Source organism: Triticum aestivum, chromosome 2D (genome assembly GCF_018294505.1).
Source record: "Triticum aestivum cultivar Chinese Spring chromosome 2D, IWGSC CS RefSeq v2.1, whole genome shotgun sequence".
Lineage (NCBI taxonomy): Eukaryota > Viridiplantae > Streptophyta > Magnoliopsida > Poales > Poaceae > Triticum > Triticum aestivum.
In genome coordinates this window covers 257,589,822-257,596,013 of record NC_057799.1, presented here as the reverse complement: position 1 = coordinate 257,596,013, position 6,192 = coordinate 257,589,822, and positions in this window count along the sequence as shown.

Here is a 6,192-nt window from a genome sequence, read left to right as displayed (position 1 = left end):
TTTTCCGCTCGAGGAGTCATTCAGACACTCGTTTGGCACCAGTATTATTATTTCTGCATTTTCCGCTCGAGGAGTCATTCGGACACTCGTTTGGCACCAGTATTATTATTTCTGCATTTTCCGCTCGAGGAGTCATTCAGACACTCGTTTGGCACCAGTATTACTATTCTGCATTTTCCGCTCGAGGAGTCATTCAGACACTCGTTTGGCACCCAGTATTTTATTTTGGTATATTTTTATCCATATGTGTGCATCATGGTTTCTCGTATATTTTCGTGACGGATGTATGATCGTCTATTAAATCTGGAGTATGTTGGATATATTATACCCGTGTTCTTAATGTTTGCGAGTACATTCAAACGTACTCACTGGCTTGTCCCTGGCTATTGTCTTGGCCAGATTCCTTGCTTGGAGTTAAGCATCGCGGTGACAACCTCGGAGCCTACGTGTTGACATTTGCAGCCTCGCGAAGATAGGAGTTATCCTGGTCAGCTGTTCTTGTGGGAAATGGAGTCCCATAGACGCAGATGTTTCCAACCGCTTCCGCCCTCAACCATTAGAAACCAAGTGTTGTACTCCCAGGCCTAAATGGTCTTGTACTACATATTTTTGTTCCTTGCTTGGAATTCTTGTATCAAGTTGGTACCTCATCAGCTAACAGTAATCCTGGGGCTGGTGAGCACACAGGCCGTTTTTTTGGGAATTTATATCCCAAAAATCCGGTCGTGACACTTTGTTAGACATAAGTACAACACAACTGGATAAGGAATATTTCTGATTTCTACTTTCAACATGTCTAAATATGTTAACGAAATCTTGCAACGTACATTTCAATGTCGTGCAAGATTTCTGCTTTGCCAGTTATAGTACATTATCCGATTCTCCGTTGCTGTGTGCTCTGATGTTTGCCGCTGCTCTTCTTTTTTTCATGTAGGGCCCATCAATATGGCTCAAAACATCACAAGTTGAATCACTTAAAGTTTTGCTATAACATACCGCAGCAACGCGCGGGGGCATCATCTAGTAACATCTACGCATAGACCTGGCTCTGATACCACTGTTGGGGAATGTATTATTTCAAAAAAATTCCTACGATCACGCAAGAACTATCTAGGAGAAGCATAGGAACGAGCGGGGAGAGTGTGTCCATGTACCCTCATAGACTGAAAGCGGAAGCGTTAAGTAACGCGGTTGATGTAGTCGAACGTCTTCGCGATCCAACCGATCAAGTACCGAACGCACGGCACCTCCGCGATCTGCACACATTCAACTCGGTGACGTCCCTCGAACTTCTAGATCCAGCTGAGGTCGAGGGAGAGTTTCGTTAGCACGACGGCGTGTTGACAGTGATGATGAAGTTACCAATGCAGGGCTTCGCCTAAGCACTACGACAATATGACCGAGGTGGAAATCTGTGGAGGGGGGCACCGCACATGGCTAAGATCAACCTGTGTGTCTATGGGGTGCCCCCCTCCTCCGTATATAAAGGAGTGGAGGAGGGGGTCGGCTGGCCTCATAGGGCGCGCCCCAAGGGGGGAATCCTACTCCTACTAGGAGTAGGTTCCCCATTTCCTAGTCCAACTAGGAGGGGGAAGGAAGGGGAAGAGGGAGAGAAGGAAAGCCCCTCCCGCCCAATTCGGATTGGGCTTGGGGGCGCGCGCCTCCCACTTGGCCACCTCCTCCTCTCTTCCACTAAAGCCCATGTAGGCCCAATAACCCCCCGGGGGGTTCCCGTAACCCCCGGTACTCCAGAAAATGCATGAACCTATCCGAAACCTTTCTGGTGTCCAAACATAACCTTCCAATATATCAATCTTCATGTCTCGACCATTTCGAGACTCCTCGTCATGTCCGTGATCACATCCGGGACTCCGAACTACCTTCGGTACATCAAAACACATAAACTCATAATACTGGCCGTCATTAAACGTTAAGCGTGCGGACCCTACGGGTTGGAGAACTATATAGACATGACCAAGACTCATCTCCGGTCAATAACCAATAGCGGAACTTGGTCGCTCATATTTATTCCTACATATTCTACGAAGATCTTTATCGGTCAAACCGCATAACAACATACGTTTGTTCCCTTTGTCATCGGTATGTTACTTGCCTGATATTCGATCGTCGGTATCATCATACCTAGTTCAATCTCGTTACTGGCAAGTCTATTTACTCATTCCGTAATGCATCATCTCGTAACTAACTCATCAGTCATATTGCTTGCAAGGCTTATAGTGATGTGCATTACCGAGAGGGCCCAGACATACCTCTCCGACAATGGAAGTGACAAATCCTAATCTCGATCTATGCCAACCCAACAAACACCATCAGAGACACCTGTAGAGCATCTTTATAATCACCCAGTCACGTTGTGACGTTTGATAGCACACTAAGTGTTCCTTCGGTATTCGGGAGTTGCATAATCTCATAGTCATAGGAACATGTATAAGTCATGAAGAAAGCAATAGCAATAAACTAAACGATCATAGTGCTAAGCTACCGAATGGGTCAAGTCAATCACATCATTCTCTAATGATGTGGTCCCGTTCATCAAATGACAACTCATGTCTATGGCTAGGAAACTTAACCATCTTTGATTAATGAGCTAGTCAAGTAGAGGCATACTAGTGATACTCTGTTTGTCTATGTATTCACACATGTACTAAGATTCCGGTTAATACAATTCTAGCATGAATAATAAACATTTATCATGATATAAGGAAATATAAATAACAACTTTATTATTGCCTCTAGGGCATATTTCCTTCACAAGGCCGCACACTACAGAATGGGGTGATTCGCCAACGTGGCCGTCTGTGGATGATGTAGGGCGGAACCCTAGATGGCCGATATTTCACGAAAGGAGCGGATCCCTACGAAGAACGTGATGAACACGAGGGGAAACACGAGGGAAACACGAGAGGAACACGAGAGAAATCACTCAACCAACAAGAATAGATCACACATGCGCTAGATCGATGAACACAAAGGTAAGATACAAGATCCAAGTTCAACAAAGGACGATACAAAGGGTAACCGGTTCTTCTCCGTGAGGAGGTCTTGATGGGGGTCTTCTCCGTGAGGAGGTCTTGAATCCAAGGTGGATCATCTCCGTAGAGGGGCCGCGGTCTCTCTCGTGGAGTAGATCCGATATGGATAAGCAAAGCTCTATCTCTAAATGAGCTAAACCAATGCTAACCCTAGAAAGATGGAGGAGAAAGAGTATATATAGTCTAGGGGGTCGAAGGGGTACACGGGCATCGGCCCTTACTGTGCGCAGACAGGGGTGGCCGGATGTTCGGGCGACGGGCCGGGGCTTCAGGTGGGGCTGGATGTCCGGGCTGGGGGCCGGATGTCCGGGCTGGTGGTGCAACCTTCTGTAGTCTTTGGATAGGCGGGGTCGGATGTCCGGGCGAGAGGCCGGATTTCCGGGGCTTCCGGAGGAGCCGGATGTCCGGGGCATGGGGCCGGATGTCCGGGCCCTGTAGTGCTTCGCTGGGTGGGTTGCTGCTGTTGTGAGGTTCCAAGGGCCGGATGTCCGGGATCCTGGCCGGATGTCCGGGTCCTGGGAGCTGTCTCCGTCTTCTTCTTCCGTCGTCGCTTCGAGGCCTCCCTCGCGGATGGAGTAGTTGTACCTTGGCGCTTGCACTCCTCCTCGTCGTCCATAGTGTTCCGACAATACCTATGCATGCACACGAGTGGAGTGTCAAGTAGTATACCATCCTCGAAGGTGTCAAGTGAGCACGTGTAAAGGAGATGATTCACCTTTGTGTATGTGAAGTAGATGTCGCACGTGTCACTCGCCGAATGGACTCTTGACATGGTGATGTCCATAGGATGCTCCGCATCATCTCCCCTCCCTTGGGAAAGATCCGACCTCGGATCGAAAACCAAATCACCATGGGAAAGAGATGGCTTCGCCGTGTAGAAGTGGACGTTCACCAAGTACTTGTCATCTTGAAACTCGAAATGGGCACTCTCCAATGTCGCACCGACTTGTGATTCCTTCAAAAGGAGTAAGGACAACAAACACTTGGAAAAACAAATGTGGTTAGCGTTAGTGCAAAACCAAGCATTCAAGAGGTGATTCACCAAACAAGTGTCGTCATCATGGAAAGCATATGGTGTGACAAAGGATTGAGGCATGGCATGTAAGTATATCAACCGAGCACAAGCAAAGATATCATGGGGACAAGCATGTAAATTGGAGGTAGAGATGCAAATATGTGTGTCAAGAGAATAAGCATCTACCTCAAGTTCATAGCAAGCATGGGCAAATCGCTCAATGAAAGGTCTATGGTAGTCATAGGAATCATTCACGACACCTAAGAAGATGAGATGTCTAAACACATGGGTTAAGTGCAAGACAATCCAAGCATAATGTGCATAGGGTGTAGTGAACATAGTGTGGCACTCAACACAATAGAAAGAGCAATTGTTCATCATGTGTGAGGCAATCAAGTCAATCATGTGACAAGCAATGGGACATGGCATATGTGAAGGGATGACATTGTTGCAACCAAACATATGAGAGGAGCAAGTAATCCAAGAATTGGATGCAACACACAAGGCATATCACTACAGGAATCAGCTATTTTGCCGTCTGCCACGGCGGACGGCAAAGACATGAACGGCAGACGGCAAAAGGCTCCGGCAAAGTAGGCTACGGTAAACAGCTACTTTGCCGTCTGCTTCCTGGCGGCTGACGGCAAAGGCCCTGTGCCGTCTGCCGCAGACGGCAAAGAGAGCGGACGGCAAAAATTGCGCTGTCAGTCCGTTAAGTGGCTAACGGCAGGCCTTTGCCGTCCGTCGCTGACGGCAAACTTTCTAGTGCCTTTGCCGTCCGCCGCTGACGGCAATAACAGTTTGTTTTTTTTCAAGACAAATTACCTAAACAACATAAAAAAAACTACTCGGCGTCGCTATCGAGGTCAATCACGGCCGGGCCGTTGCCGCCGTCATCGTCGCTGCTGGACCGGTTCGCGACGTCGTCCCAGTCCACCGGGACGTCGTCCGAATCCTCTTCCTCCTCCGCCATCGCCGCCTGCGGCACCGCCATCGCCTCGGCCGCCTGGATTGTGGCCGCAATCTCGGAGGCTTCCTCGGCCTACCGCGCCGCCGCCGCGGCGGCTTCTTCCGCTGACCGCGCTAGGGCCGCGAGCAGTCCGGGCGTGTCCTCCGGGTCGCCGTCCTGTCGGAGCGCCGCCACCTCCGGCGGGATCACGGCCTCGGCCGGGGCTGGTGGGGCGGGGCCAGGAGGCGGGGCGCGCCCACGCAGGCCGGAGGGCCCGGCTTCGCCTGTGATGTCGCCGACGGGGAGCCCACGGGCGGCGCGCTTGAAGGCGCCGATAATGTCGTTGAACCGCTTGCCCTTCCAAAATCGGCGGCGGTTCTTACGGTTGAACCTCCCACCGGGGTGCGCGCTCAGCTCGGCGTTCGTCGCCGGCGGGCCCTGCGTGGGGTAGCCGTCGGCGGAGATCCTCCACGGCCGCGGCACCTTCATCGTCGGCGGCACAAACAGCCCGAACCGGAAGAGATCTTCCGTCTGCCCTTGTGTGAGGCTCGAAGGCCAGACGCCACCCGGTGCCGCGCCCTCGGAGTCCGAGTCACTGGACGCCATCCCGCGCAGATCGGTGAAGCAGCGTGTGAAGAGGGAGAGGAGGGATGGACGGGCGGTTTGACCAAACTTGCCGCGTAGGGCGGGTTTTATAGCGCCGGGCCGGAGCGGGGCATTAAACTGCGGCAGGTGAGGCGACGGGGCGGGGCGGAGCGGGGCATTAAACTGCGGCAGGGAGGCGACGGGCCGCGGCAGCGGTGGCGTGCGGCAGGCGCGGTCTCCGATGGCGCCGTGGCGGGGCGGAGCGGGGCATTAATGCGGCAGGGAGGCGACGGGCCGCGACAGTGCTGCCGTGCGGTAGCGGCGCGGTCTCCGACGGTGGCAGCTGCGCAAGATGGGACGGGGCGGCGCGCGGAAGACAAGATCCCATGCAGCCGCGTTGACCGCGAGCTGCCGCGTTGATCGCGGGCGAGTGGATAGACCGTGTGCGCAGTGGCCTGCTGGGTCGTTTGGACTACTAAATATCTACGCGTGGGCAGGCGGGTTGACCAGACGAAAAAACTAAACTAAAAGTAATCTAAACTAAAAAACAGAAAAAACAGAAAAAAAGGAGAAGAGGGGTGGGGCTCACC